Below are 25,488 nucleotides of genomic sequence, written 5' to 3'. Positions count from 1 at the left end.
CCCGTTGAAGACATGAACACAGGTTATAACATCAGAATAAAAAAAATCATAACTTGAGGTTTATAGCATAATATTGAGTGCCTCTAGAAGCATTTGGGATAATGGATTGAATCTTATTACTTCTATACCTTTTGGTGTTTTATTTCATTGATGTGAAGAATAGTATGTGTGACAAACTTATGCATGAGCAATGCACCAAATTTGCCGTAGAGGAAGCTTTTACTGTATCTTTGTTTGTTTTTTATCAAGTAAATGAACTCTATGGCTGCTGCAATACTTAGCAGCAAATAGTCCAATTGATTCTGGTAAAGCAATTTAAAATAGTCCATATGGGAATTTGTAACAGTAATTCTTATGGTCGAAAGAAAGTCTTGATGCAACAATGTCAGTGAAACAAATGCAATTCATTTAGGTTCCATATCCCTTAATCATGATCTTGTTGGTAATTAGGTGCCTAATTGGAAATTGGTTGTTTTCTGAGTTGCATTTTTTTACTTTTATTGTTCTTATTTATAATTTGAAATTTATTTCTAATTAGATTCTGTTTGGTTGTTTTCTATTAAGAAGAGTTCTATCAATTATGTAAGGCAAGCAGTATGAATAGCAAGAGTCATATTTTTGGAGAGCTACTATGGATATTCGTTCGTGATATGAATTCTAGTTGATTCTAAGACAATGCAATTTTGGGTCTATTTTTGGTAGTGTAATTTTAGCAGGGTGACTATATTTGTTGGTACCTAGTATGGCATATGTTGCCACCTAAATCCACACCTGGGCTAACGTGGATAAATTCTTTAAATCCATTTGGTGTGGCCTTGGGGGCAAGTCATGAGTTGAGCAACTTTCACTCAATTCTCAACTCCTCCGTCTAGGCTAACTCCTAGCGAAACCACTGGGGCTGGACCCTATAAGACAACTAAGGCTTAACAAGCTTTAGCAAATAAGAAATATTAGTTCTAGGAGTTAATTAAGACTGACCAAGACACATTCAACAATCAGTATGTAGATTACAGTATGTTACTTCAAAGCATGTAAATAAACTTCATGAGCATAAACAACCATAATCATTCATATGCAATAGATGTAGGAATAATGATCAATGAATGAAATACCCTTACAGTAAAAGATGTAGCAAGTAGAGAAGAGTGCCAAATAAAGAATACTTGAATGCTCAAAGCAAGTGATAATTGCTTGAAAAGTAAATACTTGGAAATTGAAAGGTCAAAAGTAAATGCTTGAAGTGAAAGATGTGTTGATTTTACATAGATTTTCCTTAATTGATAATTACTTCCAATGATTCTTAGTTCAATTCATCTTATACCATGTTCATCATTAAGCAATTATACAAGAAAAATTATCAACAATAGAACAATAATGCTAGTAAGAACAAGAAGAGGCCGTTGAAGAATGTAACTAGTGTCGGTCTTCATAATTGTATTTGACAAAGGAGAGAAAAAGATAATTTTTATTGACATATTAAAGCATGAGTTTCATGCTTGGGTCATTGGTCAATAGGTCAAAGCCTCCATTGTAGGCTTCTAGGTCTATGTCTTGAGTCATCGTCATTATCATTATATTCTAGACCCTTCTTGGGCTCATTATATCAAAGAAAGAAATTTAGTTCATGTAAATCTTCTCCACCATGAAGTCCGCCTCAAGCATTTAAAGTCGGCCTCCTTGAAAGGTCACGTCCTCACTCAAGAAGATTAGATATATACAAGAACAATTCAACCTGTTAGAAAGTGTAGCAAGAAAGGTTCAATTTGACTTTATCCTCAGTCAAATTGAGTAAATTGAATTTTCGCATCGGCAGGACAACTTGGAGGCAGTTAACTAGTGTGACATGGCTTTTCTCGCTCAGTTAGATCTGAAATTTGAGTTAGTGGGCTTGGAGTTCTATCATGCATGTGTTGATTGCCAAATTTTAGCAATCTAGTTTAGTTATATTCAGTGGTACTCAATTAAATAGCCTCTAACGATTAATAGAGTCAGTTGAAGGTCAGTTGTATAGTGAGATAGCAATCTAACTCAGATATCTGTCAGTTAACTGATCAATTAGCCCAAAATAGCCCAGACATGCATGGAATTTGAATTGCCCAACTGGAGTGGAGGAGACAAAGGCTAGTGTAACATTAATTGTATACTAGTTGAGTGTACAGTTTTTGCATGCAGTCAGGAGATCAATTCCTTGGGAATTGTGCAAGGAAATAGGGACTTCCCTATTGTTAAGAGCTCAAATTAACTCAGAATTGCGCAAGGAAATAAGAGGTTGGAGGAGGCAGAAATTGGCTAAGTGTTGGCCAAAGGTTCTCATTCAACAGAGAGAATAGTTTTGCTTTTGCAAGTGGTGCTCAGAGTTGGAGCATGCAATTGTAATAGTTTCTCTATTCAATTGATTAATGCAAAAAGGCTTGAGGGGTTTTTCCCAGTTGGGTTCCCCTAGAAATCACTGTGTACTTGTGGTTTTGCTTGTTGCATGTCTATGCATGTTGTTCTAAATTGTGATTTCCATTCCGCAAATTAGTAGAGTAGAATTTGCGTCTCTTGATTTCAGTTCGATTTCTTGAGCAGTTGCAATTTCTATCAAATTTCTACTTGGTCTCGGAGCTGTGAAATCACATTAGAAACAGTATTTTGAATTTGTCCCCCAGGAATTTCGAATTTGCAGCTACAGTGTAGCAACTTTTCTTTAGATTTGGGAGAATGTCTTTCAACGGATTGAGATTGGAGTATGCATTGGAGTGGAGTTCGAATTCCTGAGCTTGGAACAAATTTAGGATCATCACAAGTGCCCAAGGAGAAGCATTATGAAGCAACCAGAATGTTGACAAGTGGGCAGTCATTGAAGTCCTCATGTACAGTGATCATTGAAGAACTAATGAGCTGTTAGGAGGCAGAGTTGATGGAGCCCTACTTCTGAGAAGATCCAAATGTGTACACATCTTAATGGAGCTAGAAGGCTTCTAGTGGGAAAATCGGTGAGCCAATGTTTAGTGACACAAAAAGGAGTTGTCATCATTAATATTGGCAGATTGATGAGCAGAGAGATTTCCCACAGGGAGATCGAGACTCAGAGGGAGTCTAGTTTCATAGGAAGCAACCCTATGGAAGCTAGTACATTAGGATTTGGGGAGATCATACTCATTATTGTAGTAGTTGCAACAACAGTGCAGAGGCAACAACAAAGCAGTGGCAACAATTGTATGAGTAGATCAAAGTTTGCCATGCATGTAGCTATACTTCCAGGAGTGAAGTGGGGCGATGTCTATCCTTAACCCTAGAGTTGCAAAGAATTGGGCAGGTTCTATAGGAGAGCAGTAGCATTTGCAATATACTTTCCTCAGGGATCGTTACTTTGCTACACGGGCCCACAATATTCAGTAGTAGAAGGATCAATGTTAGTTGGGGCAGTCAGATGGTTAGGAGACAGCTGTAGCTCAAGGACACAGTTGATTTAGTATTTTGGATGCTTCTCAGTTGTAGTTGTTGCAGTAGCAACAACAACAATGAGAGGTAGTGTTACAATACATTCCACAGGTGCGAGATAAGGGTGGTGAAAAACCCCTTTATTGCTAAGAGGGAGTGTTAGAAAGTGTAGCAAGAAAGGCTCAATTTGACTTTAGCCTTAGTCAAATTGAGTAAATCGAATTTCCACATAAGCAGGACAACTTGGAGGCAGTTAACTAGTGTGACATGGCTCTTGTCACTCAGTTATGTTACCACTCAAACCAGCAAGGGACCTAAAAGGGGTTCCTAAGAGGGCAACTGCTAGGTTAAGGGCAATGGTGGAGGCTTAGCCCACTGTCACCACAACTAAGTCTCCCTGATTTTTAGGGATTTTCACTTATGGGAGGAGTCCTTGTAGTATAGGGATCACTCGTAAAGTATATGTCAATGGATAGGTGGAAAGTGACCCTGGAAACCCTTTTCCAAGGATGGAGTTAAGAATGGAACGTGTTTACTCTTTTAGCAAGGGACTTGGTCCTCTAGGGTAAGGGGTGGAGATTGGAGGGTTGAGGGAGAAGGAATAGGCTTATAGACAAGGTTCTCAATCCCTATAATCCTTGGGAAACTTTGATTCCCAAATGGTCCTTGAGAAATAGTCTCTATTGATAAGTGGGACCACACAAGGCCAAGTGGACCCAGCCTAGGCTCGGGGATGGAATGCAACAACCAATGATGTTCCTATCCTGGACAAGGTGAAGGGAAAGGACCAAACAAAAATATTTACTTCAAAAGGTTTAATTGATCCTGTTGAGGTCTAGCCTTGGGGATGCCTAGGAAAAATTCGATCCTAGAGCCAGGGCTTGGGATTCCCGAAGATTCCACTGTTAGAATTGCCTCAATTTTGGAGGAGAGGGAGGGGACCCACCAACGTAGTGGCCTGTAGGATATCGAAGTTTTTCCTTGGGCCAATTCCCGAGAAATTGATGCCCTAGGTGACCTTTAAGGGCTAAACCTAGGAAAAAGTGGTAAAAGATGAAAGAGGTGAAGGAGATGACCACCCTTTTTAGGGATCAATGCCTAATTCACTCGGGGATATGGCGTCGTGGATGATGATGAGTAAGAACTTGGTTTTTTGATCAAGGAGGCCCGAAAAGTCATCTTCATCCAATGTTGAGAGAAATAAAAGAAAAGTAACCTTCAAGCATTTATACTTCAAAGCAAATGATGCAAGCTTATCGAGACAAATAATCTCTAGGACATTTCATTCATATAACATTGGCACATACTTTAAATTAGCTAAAACATGCTTAATTCCACATTTCAATTATGCAGCAACTAGCCCTAATTTTAGCAGTGTGCAACAACAAGAATAACAATGTTAAAATTTACTTGCAACGTTATAGAGTATATCCAACCAACATTTCATTTGCAAGACAAAGCTCCAAGACAAGAAAAATAGCCCAAATCCATACATCAAAATTCATCCATCTCCAAAAATATCATCCAAAGAAAAAAATGTGAAGTTCTCTATGATTAGAGAGATCCTAAGTCAAATGATGATTCAAATGAATGTATTGAACATCAATATATAGCCTCCTAAGGAGTTCGAATTAGCCTATGGGCTTACATTAGGCCCGAATGATAAAATAATGTGCAAATAAAACCCCTATTAGTGACAAGCCCACCAAACTAGCGCACAAGTGGAAAAATAAGCCTCACAAGGGGCCAAATAATAATATGTACATGTCGTGGGCCCCTCCAAAGGCCTAATAATGTCCTAAAGTGCCATACTGAGGAATAAAGTCCTCGGAATATGATGGACTAGGAGGTGGCCCCTTGTTCTCCAAAAAGTAGACCGATGGTGCTCCCAGTGGGTCTGAGGGCACATAAATGACCCCATGGCTCTCCATATGAATCAAAGATGCTTGTAGATCCTCTGAGTGATGGAATGAATGCTGCCATGACGTCGTACAAGTGCTAGGACGCCTTCCAAGAGTGTGGGGCTCCTGTGGGGGCCCGCTGAGAATAATGTACCAAGCATATTACCATCATACCAAAAGTCGATTGCTAGTAGTCTCTGAGCATTAATGAAGATTCGTGGAGTGTTGTCTGTTGTTGTGAAGGTGAATGGCTCTCTATGCACACCTTGTATGTGCCAATGTAGACCTCTGGGGGTTAGGATCCTGTATAGGGAGACCAAAGCTATGTTGCACAAAACTTCTAGGAACCCGATGTTTCAGGACGTACCCATACTTGTACCCAAAACTCGGCAACTCAGCCGAAATTCAACCGATACTCGAGCATCATGTAATCATCTATGAGAGTTAATATAGACTTGGTTTTCCTTCTAAATTGTCATCTATGTGTCTTATTCCCTTTTTTCTTGCAAGATAATGAGTTATTCACTTATTTATAAATTTCTTTTTATATATATAAACATATATGATGTTACGGCTGACGTTTCAACCAACATTTCCATTTTTGGGAGGTGACGTTTCTAAACATACCCGTTTCGGAAACTCTGAAACTTTTCGGCGCTTTGTGAAACTTAGGACCAAACCCAAATGGAAACCACCTGTAATCTTGCATAATATCTAATGTGCCCCCTAGGCTTCCAGTAAAACCAATCATTAAAATAATCGTGTAAAAGAGTTTACAAACCATGGATAATAAAGTGGGCACTTCATAATGGCATGCCCTTCCGTAGCGGGCTTTGGCATGTATTAGTGTCTCCAAGCTCCAAAGGGGGTTAACCAAGTACCTTATTAGGTGGTTTAGCCCTTAAAGGGGATAGTATGTCCAAGGTACATCCCTCTAATGGGGGTGGAAAGTGATAAATAAGTGGAATGGAGTAGGGAATGAGAGGGGTAATCCTAGGCCACATATTAGGGCATAGGGGTAGCTAGATAAGGGGAAGCCCACACTTGGGTATGTAATGTGTAGGAGGCAACAATCGTGGTACATGAGGTGCCCCGACCTTGATTTTTCCACCTTTCTTTATATGCCTTTTGCCTTATATGAATTTTCTTTAATTAACTGCTCAGGGTTAAGGGCAAGAGCATGACGTGTAAGATATAGTAGTGATTATCCCCTTTTAGGTAGGGCGGTTCATTGCCCTCTAGAGGTTGGGACAATCATGGGTTCCTGAATGATAAAGGAGGCTCATCTAGGGCCTATGGAACCAGGGTGATGACCATGGACTGGGGTAGAGCTCATGTAGTTTTGCCCACGCGCTAATTATTTTGCCCTGACCATCTTTTGCATTTTGTGGTACAATTTCTTGTTAAATGTGCCAATTATGCTTTTTTCTTTTTCTTTTAGCTGCTTCAACCTTCGCGGCATCATTCCAGGCCTGACCCAAGTTGGGGCCAAGGGGATAGGGAGGGTGACCCTATGTGGACTTAGAATGGAAATGTAAATCCAGGTGGGGAGAAATGATGAATGGGGTATAGTGAGTGGAAAGGGAGTAAGATATGTAGATAAAGGAGTGAAATCGCGCAGCCAAAGTCGGGGTTTCCCAAGTACTACCACCCTAGAACCAAATGGTCGATAAAGGAGATCCCACGAGACAAAGATCCATGGGTAACATCCAAAAGAGATCAAGGGGACAAGAGCACAAACTAAACCCACCCTTTCTGCCAAACCCCCCCATCAATCCATACTTAGAAGTATCCATGATAAGTAAACCCAATACACAATTACCAAATGATAAGACATACCTTTAGATTCAGGAGGCCCACCTTCAAACATGCTATCAATATGGGTGGGTAGGGACCACATGGTTGGCTTAAGTGGCAAAGAAATGGCACAACGAGCTAGTAGGGGACGTGATCTGGGCTGCTGGCTGAGGTTCATCATGGAGAAAAATTTCTCCTAGGGATATCACCTACGAAGTGGTGGGTAACCTCTGGTTCCAACTGGGATGTGATCTCTCTCGAAGTGCACGAGGCTGCTCGAATGGAGGTCACCAGAACTCCAACAATCTCTTGGTCACCGTAGACCTGCTATTTGCACATGTCAAAGATCAAAGCCACAGGGCAACATGTCTTTCACGATGTCTTATGATCACCCATGCTTAATGTTAGTGCATAAACCAACAAGAAAATAAAATATGCAAATATGCATCTATCTACCATGAGAAAAATCATATGATGTTATTTCTAATGCAAAAATCAGCATGCGATGCACCCTACTCTACCATGCATACGATACAATGTCAAGTGCTAGGTATAATGATAGACCCAATGCAACCAACATGTTGATTGATCAATACAACAATGCATGCTTCCATGATTAATTTTGTAATGGACTTGACGATATAAATGGGAATAATGATGTGAGGAGATACGGGGGTTGGAGGAGGGAAAACAACAAACCCATATTATAGAGAAAGGAACCCAAGAAAAAGGGAAAGATATCGGTCGAGATGATTGAATTTGGTCTTCTAACCAGGAGATAGAAATGTCAACGATCATGTACATGAATCTTTGATGAAGAGTTATCTCAGACCTATCATCCTTAGGGTAAAAAGGAGTGAAAGATTCAGACATATTTAGGATGATACTATTTTGGTCGTTGGGAAAACAAGAAGTGGACTCATCATTGTAGTTGGGGAAAAATCGTGATTCTTGGTTCTTCATAGGGGAACTCATCTTTTCATCAAGATTAGGGGGATGAACATCATCACAAACATCTATTTTCAGGGTAGGGGAAGAATGCTCAAACATGGAGAAAAACCCTTTTATCGGTGGTATGGCCTAGGGAAGCATTTTCCTCAATTTCTTCTATATTACAGTCATCATAATTTCCCACAATCTTGGAAGGCCCTTCTTTTATTGGATCATCTTGGAACATAAAGAAAAGACCTTTCCAATCACTAGGAAGGGCTTCACAAGGACCAACGTTGTTATTCAGAAGTGGCGAAGCATTTTCTTCTTCCCTACGCTCATTCTTATGGTCTTGAGGAACCATGGAGTCTTCATTTCTATAATCATATCTAATTCCCCAATCAACAACCCCAAAGTCACTCATAGATTCTCCGTTTATTTGACTATCATGATCTTCCTCAAAATCCTCAAATTCTTCAATATATATTTGGTGTTGGTTAGAATGCCATTCATTCCCTTCTTTAGACAAGGAGGATTTTTCCTCCTCCATTCGTTCTCGAAGAATGATCTCCAAGGTATTTACTACATGATTTCAAATAAATGCCTCAAGAAGAAGGTCATCAGTAGGATTCTCTTTATATATACTCTTCGTGTTACAGAGCCTTTCCGATTGCTCACAATAGTGGGAGAAAATCTCTTGAGAGTCATATGTGGCCATCAGTTTCCTGCAAGACTTTTCATATTCCATCATCCATTCTTGCAATGTCTGAGGGCTCTCGGGGTTGAGATCTTCCTCATCATCTTCAGAGGATATGCTTTCCAATTCATGAGTCTCTCTCTTGGCATTATTATTAAAGTATGCATCAATAAGAGGCCCTTCTTCAAACATAAAACTATATTCAATAACTTCCTCCTCTCGAAGGGCCATATCTAACATTTGGGATATGTCTTCATGATATTGGAAACTCAGACCTTCATGTAATAGGAAATGCGTAATTAACATGGGAAGAGAAGGAATGCTTTTAGGTTTACATGATTCAAGTCAATTAGTATTTGGAGCAATGGATAGGACGAACAATTCCATTTGGTCACAAGGTTGAGTTATATTTTGCTTTGAAAGGTACCTTATGAACCTTACCATGTGGTTGGCTACGTAATGTGGATCCTCATCGAACAATGGCATATTCTTCGTCGATTTTGATGAAGGGCACCTTGGAGTCCCTATCATATCTATGGCGGGAAAATATGTGGTCAACATGTTGCTGGGTCCTTAATGACGTGGGAGTCGCTAGGGTGAATGAAAGTCAATGCTTAACAAGCATTGACTTTGAAGTTCAATGAAGAACCAGGGCTTTGTTCTTCCAATGGAGTCGCCAGTAATGATATGTCAATATCTCGTATAGGGAACACAACACACCTTTCGTGTCCTTGACAACGACGCCAGAAATGTTACCACTCAAACTAGTAGGGGACCTAAAGGGGTTCTTAAGAGGGCAACTGCTAGGTCAAGGGCAACGGTGGAGGTTTAGCCCATTGTCACCACGACTAAGTCTCCTTGCTCTTTACACACTTTCACCGATGGGATGAGTCCTAGTAGTGTAGGGATCACTTGTAAAGTATATGTCAATGGATAGGTGAGAAGTGACCTTGAAAACCCTTTCCCAAGGATGGAGTGAAGAATGGAATTTGCTTGCTTTTAAAGCAAGGGACTTGGACCACCAGGAGTAAGGGGTGAGGGTTGGAGGGTTGAGGGAGCAAGGATAGGTTTATAAACAAGGTTATCAATCCCTATAATGCTTGGGAAACTTGGATTCCCAAATGGTCCTTGACAAATAATCTTTATTGAGAAGTGGGACCACACGGGGCCAAGTGGACATAGCCCAGGCTCGGGGATGGAATGCATCAACCAATGATGTTCCTGTCCTGGGCAAGGTGAAGGGAAATGACCAAACAAGAATATTTACTTCGAAAGATTGAATTGATCATGTTGAGGTGTAGCTTGGGGGATGTCTAGGCAAAATTCGATCCTAGAGCTAGGGCTTGGGATTTTCGGAGATCCCACTGTTAGAATTGCCTCAAATTTGGAGGAGAGGGAGGGGACCCATCAACGCAATAGCCTGTAGGAGATCCAAGTTTTCCCTTGGGTCAATTCCCGAGAAATTGATTCCCTAAGTGACATTTGAGGGCTAGACTTGGGAAAAAGTGGTAAAAGGTGAAAAAGGTGAAGGAGATGACCACCCTTTTTAGGGATCAGTGCCTAATTCACTTAGGGATATGGAGTAAAAAATGATGATGAGTAAGAACTTGGTTTCTTGATCAAGGAGGATCGGAAAGTCAGCTTCATCCAATGTTGAAAGAAAATAAAAGTGACCTTCAAGCATTTATACTTGAAAGCAAATGCTGCAAGCCTATCGAGACAAATAATCTCTAGGACATTTCATTCATATAACATTGGCCCATACATTAAATTAGCTAAAACATGCTTAATTCCACATTTCAATTATGCAACAACTAGCCCTAATTTTAGCAGTATGCAGCAACAAGAATAACAACATTAAAATTTACTTACAACGTTATAGAGTATATCCAACCAGCATTTTGTTTGCAAGACAAAGCTCCAAGACAAGAAAAATATCCCAAATCCATACATCAAAATTCATCCATCTCCAAAAATATCCTCCAAGGAAAAAATGCGAAGTTCTCTATGATTAGAGAGATTCCAAGTCAAGTGATGATCCAAATGAATGTATCTAACATCAATATATAGCCTCCTAAGGAGTTCAAATTAGCGTATGGGCCTACATTAGCCAATAATGATAAAATAATGTGCAAATAAAACCCCTATTGGTGACAAGCCCACCAAACTAGCTCACAAGTTGAAAAATAAGCCTCACAAGGGGCCAAATAATAATATGTACATGTCGTGGGTCCCTCCAAAGGCTTAATAATGCCCTGAAGTGCCATACTGAGGAATAAATTCCTCGGAATATGATGGACAAGGGGGTGACCCCTTGTTCTCCAAGTAGTAGACTTGTGGTGCTCTCAGTGGGTCTGAGGGCACATAAATGATCCCATGGGTCTCCATATGAATATGACAAGTCTGTACATACTCTGAGTGATGGAATGAATGCTGCCATGACGTCGTACAAGTGCTGGGATGCCTGCCAAGAGAGTGGGGCTCCTGTGGGTGCTTGGCGGGCATAATGTACCAAGCATATCACCATCATGCCAAAAGGGGATCGCTAGTAGTCTCTGAGCATTGATGAAGATCTGTGGAGTGTTGTCTGCTGCTGCGGGGGTCAATGTCTCTCTATGCATACCGTATATGTGCCAATGTAGACCTCTAGGGTAAGATCCCATATAGGGAGACCAAACCCAAATGGAAACCACCTGTAATCCCTGCATAAGAGCCAATGTGTCCCTTAGGATTCCAGTACAACTGATCATTAAAATAATCGTGTAAAAGAGTTTACAGACCATGTATAACAAAGTGGGCACTTCATAATGGCATGCCCTTCCGTAGTGGGCTTTGGCATGTGCTAGTGTCTCCAAGCTCCAAAGCGGGTTAACCAAGTACCTTATTAGGTGGTTTTGGCCCTTAAAGGGGATAGTATCTCCAAGGTACATCCCTCTAATGGGGGTGGCAAGTGATAAATAAGTGGAATGGAGTAGGGAATGAGGGGCAATCCTGGGCCACATATTTGGGCATAGGGGTAGCTAGATAAGGGGAAGCCCACACTTAGGTATGTAATGTGTAGGAGGGAGCAATTGCAGTATATGAGGTGCCTTGACCTTGATTTTTCCACCCTTATTTATATGCCTTTTACCTTTTATGAATTTTCTTTAATTAATTGCTCAGGGCTCAAAGGGAAAGAGCATGACGTGTATGATATAGCAGTGATTATCCCCTTTTAGGTAGGGCGGTTCGTTGCCCTCTAGGGGTTGGGACAATCATGGGTTCCTGAATGATAAAGGAGGCTCAATTAGGGCCTATGGAACTAGGGTGATGACCATGGATTGGGGTAGAGCTCATGTATTGGCTTTTGCCCACGTGTTGATTATTTTGTCGCGACCATATTTTGCATTTTGTGGTACAATTTCCTGTTAAATGTGGCCAATTATGCTTTTTTCTTTTTCTTTTAGCTGCTTCAACCTTCGGGGCATCATTCTAGGCCTGACCCAAGGTGGGGGCAAGGGGATAGGGAGGTTGTTCCTATGTGGACCTAGAATGGAAATGTGGACCCAAGGGGAAGAATGATGAATCAGGTATAGTGAGTGGAAAGGGAGTAATATATGCGGATAAAGGAGTGGGACCATGCACCTAAAGTCAGGGTTTCCCAAGTAGTACTACCCAAGAACCAAATGGTCAATAAGGGAGATCCCACGAGACTAAGATCCAAGGGTAACATCCAAAAGAGATCAAGGGGACAAGAGCACAAACTAGGCCCACCCTTTTTGCCAAATCCCCCCATCAATACATACCCAGAAGTATCCATGATAAGTAAACCCAATACTCAATTACCAAATGACATGACATACCTTTAGATTCGGGAGGTCCACCTTCAAACATATGATCAACACAGGTGGGTGAGGGACCACATGGTTGTCTCAGATGGCAAAGAAATGGTACAATGAGCTAGTAGGAGGCTGCAAGGGGCTGCCGGTTGAGGTTCATCATGGAGAAAAATTTCTCCTAGGTATATCACCCACGAAGTGGTGGGTAACAAAGTAGATCAACGAAGTTGAGTTAGTGGGCTTGGAGTTTCGTCATGCATCTGTTGATTGGTAAATTTTAATCATTCTAGTTCAATTATTTTCAGTTGTACTCAGTTAACTAACCTATAACAATTAATACAGTCAATTGAAGGTCACTTTTGTTGTGAAACAAGAGTCTAACTTAGAAATCTGTCAGTCAACTGATCAATCAACCCAAAATAGCCCAAACATGCATGGGATTCGAATTGCCCAGGTGGAGTGGAGGAGACAAAGGCTAGTGTAACATTAATATTATACTAGTCGATTGTACAATTTTTGCATGCAATTAGGAGATCAATTCCTTGCGAATTGCGCAAGGAAATATGAGGCTAGATGGGGCGGAAATTGGCTAAGTGTTGGCCAGAGGTTCTCATTCAGCAAAGAGAACGGTTTTGCTTTTGCAGGTGGTGCTCTGAGCTGGAGCATGAGATTGTAATAGATTCTTTATTCCACTGATTAATGCAAAGAGGCTTGAGGGTTTTTTCCCAGTTGGGTTCCCCTAGAAATCACCATGTACTTGTGGTTTTGCTTGTTGCATGTCTATGCATGTTGTTCTAAATTGTGATTTTCATTTTGCAGATTAGTGGAGTAGAATTTGTGTTTCCTGATTTCAGTTCGATTTGTTGAGCTATTATGTTTTCTATAAAATTTCTATATGACCAATTGAGGAAAACAAGCAAGTGATATGCAATTCGCATGAACAAAATAAGGAGAGAAGATATATAATTGAAATATTACATCATCACAATAAGGAAGTTATTAGAGCAAAGGTGCAGGATGATATAACAAAGGTGCAACATGAATAGCGAAGGTGCAGGATGGAATACTTAGACCAAGGACTGCAGAAGAAGAAGGAGAAGGGTGGACTTGATGGTTTCGAGTGAGGAAGGTCTCTTGTCTAGTCGGAAGAGTCTTGGTTGTCTCAATCTGATAGTGGAAGAGTTTGATTGGGTTTTCCCCTATCTAGGGGTTTTTCCCTAACTGAGTGCCTACATCTTCTGTTCTTTTCTTTTGTTTGTGATCGTCATTTGTTTGGCATTTATCTTGATGATAAAGGAGCAAATAATGACAAAAGAGAAGTAATATATCATCATAGGAAGTTGTCAAAGTAAGAGAAATTAAGTTAAGAGAAGACCTAATCATGTTGCCCTAAATTTCTCAGCATGGTATTAGAGCTAAGGACATAAGTATGAGGGCAGCTAGAAGGTCACAAAGATTTTAAAGACAAGGAAACAAAGCTCGAACCCAGCTCCTAAAGGAATATAGAACAAGTTTTGGGCACATTGATAAGCCCTAATTCCAGTGACTAGGCCGTAGACTTGAATTAAGGAGGACAAAGAGATTTCATGAAGGTAACAACTCTATTTTAGAAGACCGAAGAGCTAGATTAACTGGCTATTCAAGGCCGAGTCCCTTGAAAGAAAGAGGGCAGTCCAGGGCATAGATTCTATGATCGGAAATCGCCATTAAAGCGTGAACGCTGTGTTAGGTAAAGGTTCCAAAAATTGTAGAAGTTTGTGCATACTTGAGGGTAACTAAAACCAACAAAGTAATGAATATAGGGCTAGATGTTTAGAAACTTTGAAAGGTCTATCTAGAGAATTTGTTTTGAAGCTACAACCACCAAAAAAGTTACTTATGAAAGAGATTGCAATCCTATACAAGTCAAGCCTCCACAATGTTATAATAATGGACCAAAGGGGATCATAGTTTTGAAGTCTACATTCAGTAGGACATAATTTCAGTCCTTTTGTGATCAAGTCTAGACCTATTAAGGAAAACTCTATCATTGATCAAGGATATATCAGTTTTGCAACGAGGCCTGTAGCATTATGTTAGGCCTTAATTTGGAAAGGCTGTCACCAAGCTACAGTTTGAAAGTCAAGATACATGGAACAGAGGTCATAGACCTGTGGACGTCTGTACCTGAATGGTAATATAAAAGCCTTGAAATCTCAGTCTTGAAGAAAGGAAACAACCTACACCATTGAAAGGAATCAAGGAAGCAGTAAGAAGAACTTGTTCAAATTGTCTTGCACCAACTTTTTGCAAGAAGAAGCAACAAGCTCTATAACATCAATCCTTCAATCATGGAAGATAAAGGTATGCAATTTTGAGTAAATACTACAGGTACATATAAAAACAAGAATGTTGATGGAAAAAGGGAATCCCTCCAAAGGGTGTTCTCATATTCTCACAAATGATAAGTATTATTTGTTTTTTTATTTATGGCTTTATCTTTGTTGCTTATCTATTTTCCTTGAAGAACTAAGCTTGCAAGTATATTCTTAAGAATAAGTAGCAGATTCAGAGGAAGTCCTTTAAGAGGAAACCCTACAAGATTTGTAAAAGTAGTAGTCAAGGTATGTCTAAAACCACTTGATTTGTAACTAGTTGTCTTCATATAAATAGCCTAAAAGGTGCAATTAATTTTAAATTTGCTCTATATTACTATCCTTTTTATGTCTAGGTCTTTTGAATCATAAGGATTCTTGTTTGGGTCATTAATCTTTGGATTGAATCTACCCTTATCACACTAGCTCTTGCTGTTTGCTCATTTTGGTGAAACCCTAAGGGTTTACTCTAAAACCCTAGCCTTTTGTTGCTTAGGGTCTATTAACAATGAAAACCTAGTCCAATTGGGTTTGTTGATGCTGACACCTAATCTTTGGGATGAGGTAAATTCATGTAAATATTGTAAATAGGAAAATAAAGAGAATTGGAAGACGAAGAGACATTGGGAGATGAAACCCAATAGTCTCTCTCTCCATGTATATATTCATGTTCCATCTTAATTCAAAAATACAATTCAATTCCTGGAGTTACCTCTTGGCCCGACATGGTATCAAAGCACAAGTCCCAAATTAGCATTTTTTGTGCTGTAACTCCTGCCGTTGTCCTTCATTTTTTCTCCTTCCATTATTCTTTGCCCCTCTGCCAGAATTTGGAGCATTGGTTGCATTGAAATAACTATGCATTGGCTGCATTGTAATACTATGAAACCGCATGTTGTGTGCTTGGAGGTTTGCGTGTAAATGGTATGGTGCAATGACAATGCGTTGTATGGCTTGAAACTCTGCTGGTGGCGCTACCTAGACGATTGAAATCTGATGCGGATGGATTTATAGTGTGTATGCTAGATTCATGGTATGCTTTGTGCATTGGTTTTGTGAATGTTTGGATTGCTGGGTATGTAAAATACGCTTGCTGTTTATTATGGCATTTGGAATTTTATATGGGTGTCGACTTGTTTGAAGACCGATATATGCAAATCTTTGTTGAAGTTTTTTAATGGTTCATATGTGCGTTGGTACTGAATAGTGTGATGCATCAGTGTTGAATGCTCATACATTATACAAGCCATGTTTGGTGTCAAAGCCTTGTTGAATGCTCACACATTATGTGCTTGAGTGCCTTCAACATTACATACATTTTACAAGCCATGTTGAATGCTCATACATTATACAAGCCATGTTCCACTGTTTCTTGGAGAGTGCTTTAAGTCTCTTATGAAGGCCGAGAACCATGCAAGGCATATATAAAATTAAGTTTGGTGGTTCATGCATAATTTAAAGTTTATGCATTCTAAAATTCTTTTTATATGTTGAAGGCTGATTTTAAAGAGTTGTGTTGAGTTTCTTTTAAAGAGGACGTATGGCCATAAGTAAAGTATTATAATATTAAAATATTTTATGTCCCCTTTTTTGAAGACCATAAGTCCATGAATGGAGTTTATGAATATCACACATATATAACATATTGTATGGTGTTGTGACATTAATATATTAAGGAATGGTTGTATATTATATGCCACGATAAAGTATTAATGTGAAGTTTAGCCACCTAAATAGAAGATATAAAGAAGGATTGCGTTTGTTTTGGAAATCAAAGATAGATAATATTTTTAATGATGCATTCACTTATATCGATAGAGGGAGTAGTTCTTACTTGCAAAGAGAACTACCATGAGTGGGCTCAAAAGATAAAACACACCCTCATTTTAAATGAGTTGTGGAAGGGAATTTGTGAAGGAGAAGGAGACAATGCACTTCAAAAGCCCACTTCAGATAAGGAGCTTGCCGTTTGGGAAAACAAGAACAACAAGGCCTATGCCTTGATTGCAGCATCTGTAAATGAAGAGGTGAGTCAACATATTTCATCATTTTCAAATGCTTTTAAAGCCTTAAAGAAGTTGAAGGAATTGTATGACTCACACTCTGAACTTGAAGTTGTTCAATTGATGATTAAGTTGTTCAGTCTTGAATTTAAAAATGATGACCCTCTTGCCTTATTATCAGAAGTAAGATCCATTATGCATGATATAAAAGTCACTCTGTTGAAAAATATATTCCTCTCTTAGCTTATGTCAAGGCACTATATCGCACCTGATCACATTATCTTGAGTCACTACAAGCAAGCGACAACCTTAAGGAGATTACCTTTGACTCCCTTGAAAAGAAGTTTGATGAGAGAGATAAGGCTTTTGGGAAGAAGACAACTCCCGAGTCTACTGAAGAAGCTTTATGCCTTGCACAATAGGAGAAGAATCATGCACAAGATTCTTCTAGAGGAAGAGGTGGCTGGAGAGGAAGAGGAAGGAGAAATTTTAGAGGTAGGGGGGCAAACAATTCCAAGGAGAAAAGTCTGATCTTCATTGCCTTGAGGTAGGGGGGGCAATAGAGATGGACATGATGCTTCCACTTGTAAGTTGCCTTGGGACCAAATTGAGCAGGAAAGAAATGAAGGGAAAGGTAAAACAATTGACAAGGGGAAGGTAAAGCACCTGAATCTGCTCATTATGTTGTGGCACATTGCAACATTGGAGTAACTGAAGACTTATTTAATGCTTCACTTGCTTCATGGAAGGATGATTGGTTGCTTGATTCAGGAGAAACTTGCCACATGACTTTCAGGAGAGATTTCTTTGAAGAATTCACTGATAACGTTGATGGAGTAGTATACTTTGCAGACAAGTGAAAACTCAAGCCATCAGGGCTTGGAACCATTAGGCTCAAATTGCCTGGTCTTCCAGACTTTCTTCTACATGATGTTCTATACCTCCTGGAGCTGAGGAGAAACTTGTTGTCTTTGGTCCACATCTGCCAACAAGGACACTCCATTCATATATTTGATGGCAAGGTCGAGGTCAGAAAAGCATCAGATCACTCACTTGTCATGACGGGGATAGAAGAAGAAAGACTTTTGAAGTTACGAGGAACCTTTGCTCGTGCACAAAACATCTCATATAGTTCTCACTATCATAAAGGTACATTTCCATCAAGTCTTTTGTGGCATGCTAGATTCGGACACTTGAACTATGACAACCTTCGTTTGTTGAACAAAGATGGTGTTATTGGTTTGCCTATTATTCCTAGGAAACTTAAGCAATGTGATGCTTGTATCTTAGGAAAGCACAACAAACAATCTTTTCATGATTCTCATTCTAGAGCACATAGAAAACTTGAACTCATTCATTATGATTTATGTGGCCCAATGCCTGTTACTTCTGCAAATGGTAATAAATATATGATGACATTTATTGATGACTACACCAGAATTTGCTGGGTTTATTTATTGAAGAACAAATCTGAAGCTTTTGAAACATTCAAGAACTTTCATGCATGGACTGAAAATGGTGCACAATCTCATATTGGCTGTATTCACACTGATAATGAAAAAGAATATACTTCAAATGAATTTGAAACTATCTTTGCCAACATGTGATCAAACATCAAACAATCGTGCCTTATAATCCCCAACAAAATGGAGTAGTTGAAGAATGAACATGACAATCTTAAATATGGTACGTTCCATGATGTTTTTCAAGAATGTTAAACTGATGTTTTGGGCTGATGTAGTTCTATGTGCTATGTATATAAAGAATAGGTGTCCATCTAATGCTATAAAAAACAAGACTCCCTATGAAATGTGGTATGGCCACATTCCTTCGGTGAGGCATCTTAGGGTTTTTGGTTCCACCTGTTATGCCTTGATACCTAAGGAACAGAGAAACAAACTCGGTGCAAGGAGTCGCAAGTGTATCTTCTTGGGGTACTCAAATACCTCCAAAGCATACCGTCTCTATGATGAAGTCAATAAGAAGTTTATAATATCTAGAGATGTGATCTTTCTTGAATCTTCCAAGGCTAACAATGTTGTTGAGTGACAACTTGATCGCTTGGATAGATTCAGACATGCAAAATCTTTTCAAGAATTTGATAATGAGATTCCACATCTTGAAGGGGGGATTCCTATACTGGATCAATCTGTGGAATCTTCTTCTGAAGTAGTCTCTCCCTTGCATCAAGCTTCAGCCAATGATGACACTTAAGTGATTTGATTGACAAATTAGAGAGACTAAATATTGTTTTAGCCCCAACTCAGTCAACTGAGCAACCTAGGACATCTCAGAAAGGCCCTCCAAAATCGCTGACAAAGACACTTGAAAGTGTATGTCTTGATGATGTTGGAAATGTTGGAAATACTGAGAGTGGGGGTGAATCATTATTTCTTTTCAATTGTTATTTTTACCCAGTTAGATCACTTATAATTAGAACACAAAATGAACAATAAGAATAAATACTTTTATTAATCTCAATAAATCAAGTACATTAATTGTGTAGGGCTCCAACCCTAGATGAAGACACCAATCTTTAATCTCTCAGGTTTCAACCTGTATTTTGCGAAGCACCGACTTGGACTTCCCAAGGATCCAACCTTGTCACCTTGAGGCACCAACCTCTAGGGCTCCAATCCTATCTTTGGTACAGGCACCAACCTGGTCCCTTGAGGACTCCTATCCTCTAGGGCACCAAGCCTATCTTCCAAGGCACCAACCTTGTCTCATTGAGGCTCCAATCTCTAGGTCTCCAAGCCTACCTTCCAAGGCACCAACCTTGTCTCTTCGAGGCTCCAACCTCTTGGGCTCCAACCCTTAGCTTTACTTCGTCAAGATATGTTTGGTTATACTTCACGGCTCCTAATGTCTTCTTCAACGAGCCCTATCAATCTTCAGCTACGCCTTCACTTAGTCTCCACATCACATCATCAATGACAACCTTGTTCTTCACATGAAGGTGTCACCAGTGCTCTTCATGTTACCCAAACAAAACTTCTTCAAGGTCACCTCATGATGGCTTCAATGCATCATGGTCTTCAATGATCTCCACAAATCTTCAATATGTTGCTTCACAAAGTTCTCCAACTCTGCCCTATTCTCTTCTCAAGAGAAGACAACAAGCTCTATTTGTCCAATCCCAATAAATCAGCACTTCGACCATGACAACTACGACAACTTCGATCACGACAACTTCAACCACGACAACTATAGAAGCTTCAACCACGACAACTACGGCAACTTTGGTCACGACGACTATAGTAGCTTCAACCACTACAACTACGACAACTTCGACCATGGTAGCTTCAACCACGACAACTACGATAGCTGCGACAACTTTGACCACAACAACTACGACAACTTCAACCACGACAACTTCAACTACAGCAACTGCGACCACAACAACTACGACAACTTCAACCATGACAACTACGACAGCGTTAACTACGACAACTGTGACCACGACAACTGTGACCACGACAACTACGGCAACTGCGACCACGACAACTACGACAACTTCGACCATGGCAACTACGGCGACTTCGACCACGACAGCTACAACAACTTCTCTGCTCCTAGCTCGAACCTATGGGAGAATTTTTAACCCAAGAATAATTCCACAAACTTGTCTTCCTTGCTTTTCTAGCATGTGGCTTCTTCTCTACCTGCTGTCTTGTCTCCACCGAAAAATTTGAGCTTGAATGGACGAACTTAGGTTTATATTTATAGTGATTTCGTTTATAACTGAAGGGACACATCTATTTGAAGTGAGGCCAACTTGTATGACTCAGTGTAGGTCGGCTCACTGCTAGGAATAATTCCCTTAACTTAAAAATTCAATATCTCGCAAACTATTGGGTGTTTTGGGGCAAATAAATGCTCGTTAGAAAGAGGAAAAAATCCTCTTTAAGATGGCCTAGGATCCATTTTGAAAGGATGCCTCCAAAGTGTCCAAAATAATTTTGCTTTGTGACTGTCCTTAAATTTGATGCATAAAATGTTTGGGACAGCATGATGAATGTTTGGGACAACGTGGCTTCTTCATTGTTATCAATGTCATCATAGGATCATAGAGTCATTATGTAGGAGTCCAACATCCATGTAGCATGACGCATCAACAATGGAATGATATACTAGTGCAGTGATTGTGTAGTATCATTGGGAGAACTCCAAAATAATCTTCCAACCATCAAATGATCTGCAACCATGTTATCAAGACCTCATCAAGTGCCATCATCAATTGTGGTCATTCATCAAGAGTATGGCATCATCAAATGTAGTCCTCCATATGTCATCAAGGGCTTCTAAATACTTGGCACTTGGCACTTCTTAAGACTTCTTCATTAGTGACTTGACATATTAATAGATGATATTCTTATCAAACAAGAGTTATGACATCATCATTTGGAACCAGGCATCTATTGTCTTCAACCTTATCATCTCATTCTAGGGTTTCATTATATTCATTAGGCATCCCAAGAATATTTTCCTTCTCGGCCAATGCCATATTGACATCAATGACAACATTGATTAACAAGAAAGACATGAACAAGAAGCTCAACTAGACAGAATGGAGGTGATGTAGAAGATTCTGATTCACCGGTTGATATGGATGTTTCTTATGATTGTGAATTGAATTTGTTTATAAATTTTGAACCAACTTCCTTCAAAGAATCTGCTTCTCATGATGAATGGAAAGAAGCGACGCAAAAAGAATATGATGCTTTGATAAAGAATGGCACTAGGAAGCTGGTTGATCCTCCACTGGGAACCAAACCAATAGGCTGCATGTGGATCTTCAAGAACAAGTATAGAGCAAATGGCTCACTTGACAAGCACAAAGACAGGTTTGTGGCAAAAGGTTTTGCACAAAAGGAACGGGTCGACTATGAGGAGACTTTTGCCCCCACAACAAAATGGGCTACCTGCGGACACTCTTTGCCTTGGCAGCTTAGAATGGTTGGAAAGTCCTTCAAATTGATGTAAAAACTGCTTTCTTGAATGGAGATCTGAAAGAGAATGTTTTTATGTCCCAACCAGAAGGATTTGTTGTGGAGGGTCAAGAACAGAAAGTATGCAAGATGGTAAAATCGTTATATGGCCTCAAGCAGGCACTTCGAGTCTGGCACGAGAAGTTAACTGAGCATCTTTTGAAACTCAACTTCAAACATTATGATCTTGATGTTGCAACTTTGTTTTTCAAGAACGCTGGCAAAACAATTGTATATCTTGTGGTGTATGTAGATGATCTTTTGATGACAGGGAACAATGAGAGCTACATTGCATCCATAAAAAAAGAAGTGAGGAAAGGTTTTGAAATGACAAATTTGGTCTATGTTCACTACTATCTTGGTATTGAAGTAACTCAACATTCGAAGTTTATATTCCTCTCACAGAAGAAGTGCATTGGAGATCTGTTGAACAAGTTTGGCATGATTGAGTGCAATCCTTTGACTACTCCAATGGAACAAAAATTAAAGCTCACATCCACTGAAGGAAAAGAATTTGAGGATGCAATGAAGTATGGACAACTTGTAGGAAGTCCCAACTACATGACTACTACCAAATCAAATATTTCATTTGTTGTTGGAACCCTCTTCAAGTTTATGCAAAATCTTTGTGAGGGTCATTGTTCTGCTACAAAAAGAGTTCTAAAGTACTTGAAGGGAACTCAAGACTTTGGAATTAAGTATACACTGGTGGGCGACTTCAACTTGATTAGATACTTTGATTCAGACTTAGATGGAGATAAAGAAATTGGGGTATCTACTTTAGGTTATGTTATGAGTCTTGGATCAGGAGCTGTCTCTTGGAGGTCACACAAACAATCAGTTCCAACAAATTCCCCAACTGAAGCAGAATATGTGGCAGCGATTGAAGCAACAAAGGAAATTGTGTGGCTCAGGAAAACTCTGGAAAGATTTGCAGGAGAAACAAGTGCATTCAACTCCTCTCTTGATTGACAACACTTCCGTAATAAAGTTGGTCAAGAACCCAAAGTTCCATGATCGAACGAAGCACATCAATACAAAATACCATATGATTTGACATCATGTTGAGGCCAAGACAATCCACCTACGCCTTTGTTCCACAAATGAGCAGATCGCAGACATCTTCACCAAAGCGCTTAGAAGAGAAAAGTTTGAAAGATGCAGAATGATGCTTGGACTCACCAACATCCCTTTAGATTAAGGGGGGGCATGTTGACACCTAATCTTTGGGATTCGGTAAATCCATGTAAATAGGAAAATAAAAAGAATTGAAGACTAAGAGACATTGGGAGATGAAACCCAGTAGTCTTGCTCGCCATGTATATATTCATGTTTCATCTTAATGCAAAAACACAATTTAATTCATGGAGTTGTTTGTTGGCCTAACAGTTGATAAAATTTAGATCACATGATAGAATCCTAATGTTTAGAGTTTTGGTATTTGTCATAACCCTAGTCTTTTAGGGTTTGTTACTAATGTCTAGATCATATAATGAAACCCTTGATTCTCAGGGTTTGTTAAATTAGGGTTTATGAGCAAAACCCTTGTAATAGTTAAAGTAAAATCCTAGGAATGAAACCCTAGGTATATAAGCTTCCACATAATTGAAACCTTAGTTTGGTGAAATTTGTTGGGGTTTGACGTTTGTATCTAGGGTTTAAGATAAAACCCTAGTAGAAGATTATTACGAGTAAATAATAATGAAACCCTTGATATGAAATGCTAATATGCTAACATGATTGTTGATATCTTCTCATTGATAAAATATAGGGTTTGTAACAAAACCCTAGTAAAGCTTGATATGAAATTATAGGGCATAATATTGAAAATTTAAAGTGCTATGATTGGATTGCTAAGTTGATTTAGTTGTTGATATATAAGGCTTAAGTCTCAATGATGGAATCTAGAGTTTATGGCAAAACCCCTAGCAAATTGTTAAAGTCCAGAATATAAAAGATGTAACCTTTCTTGAATATGAACCTGACTAGGTTTAGGTATTTGATGTCTAAAGCTTGATAATTTTGATGCTTCCATTGTGATGGCATGATTTTGATATAGTTGACTTCATGCTTCTGTATATTTGTACTTGGTTGTACTCGCTGTTAAAGATTTGCAGGTACATAATCTTCAAGATGTTGAAGATGTTCATAATTAAAGATGACTTGATAATAATAATGAGCATGATGGAAAGAGGGAGCTGATGACATTAAAAATGAATAGATGATCTTGTTGCCATAGAAAGGATGATGTTCCTAAAGGAACAAAGCTTTGAAAGATTGAAGTTCTCTGATGTAATGATGATGCAAAAAAAAAGAGTCTGTGGCTGAAAGAAGAAAAAATGTTGATGGACTTATTCCCTAGTTAAGAAGAAACTTGGATAAAGGAAAAGTGTATATTTCCCTAGTTGAGAGGGAGCTTGGTTGATAAGTTAATCTCTTCGAGTTGATAAGGATGATTGAGATCAGAGAATAGCTAAAGCACTACAGACAGGTTGTTCATGATTGATGAAGTTGCAAACAAAACTTGGTTACATTGAAAAGTGTTGAGGTTGAGTTTGGTGTTGCTGGAAAATTGAAGAAGGAAGCTTCCAAACAAGATGTTTTTGATATGATGATGATCTAAGCAGTATTAGAATGATTAAGGACCTCGAAGGTTTGTGTTAAATATGCATAGTGAAAGTTTATTACTAATTGGGGTTGTGTTTGTGCAAATCTCTCCACAAGAAGGTTGAATGTTTTAAGCATGCTCGGATTGGTGGATCGACCTGGTTTAGTTGATAAGGATAGATGAAGCATCTTGGGGTGACAAGATTCTTGGGAGGACATTTGGCCGACCTGTGATGATGTCTAGATCCTGAAGTAGGGAGGGTGGCATTGGTCTTGGAGCTCTGACCTTAGATACACACCTAGATCCCTGCATTGGTGTTAGAGCTAAAGCCTGATGGTACATAGAGTGGCTAAAGCTTGGAACACACCTTAGTCCCATTGGATTAAATACCTTGGTCAAGTATTTAATTTGTAGCATTGCGTGTGTTGTAAATCTTCGTAGAACATATCATTTTGAGATCATCCTTGTACCTATGTATATATGTAATTATGAATACCTCCCTAGTTAAGAGGGAGTTTTGAAAAATGTAACTAGTGTCGATCTTCATAATTGTATTTATGAAAAGAGAGAGAAATATTTTTTTTATTGACTTATTAAAGCATGGGCTTCATGCTTGGGTCATTGGTCAATAGGTCAAAGCCTCCATTGTAGGCTTTTAGGTCTATGTCTTGAGTCATCGTCATTATCGTTATATTCTAGACCCTTCTTGGGCTCATTATATCAAAGAAAGAAATTTATTTCATGTATTTTAGGTATGTAAATCTCCTCCACCATCAAGTCGTCCTCATGCATTTAAAGTTGGCCTGTAGCAGTTGTCAAGTCAGCCTCCTTGAAAGGTCACATCCTCACTCAAGAAGATTATATATATACAAGAACAATTCGACCAATTGAGGAGAACAAGCAATTGATCTACAATTCACATGAAGAAAAGGAGGAGAGAAGATATCTAACTGAAATCTTATA

General features: G+C 39.3%; 1 protein-coding gene across 4 annotated transcripts in view; it reads left to right on the top strand.

The window, feature by feature from the left end:
• Positions 1–25,488, top strand: part of EMB3142 (nuclear pore complex protein (DUF3414)) — a 447,780-nt gene that overhangs the window by 166,245 nt on the left and 256,047 nt on the right. The window lies entirely within an intron of this gene.

The sequence above is a fragment of the Pinus tabuliformis genome, chromosome Q (assembly GCF_031772625.1).
Source record: "Pinus tabuliformis cultivar Carrire ecotype Pingquan chromosome Q, CPIR1, whole genome shotgun sequence".
NCBI classification, from domain to species: Eukaryota; Viridiplantae; Streptophyta; class Pinopsida; order Pinales; family Pinaceae; genus Pinus; species Pinus tabuliformis.
The sequence above is the reverse complement of the archived record's forward strand: the minus strand, read 5'-3'. Positions and strand labels throughout refer to the sequence as shown.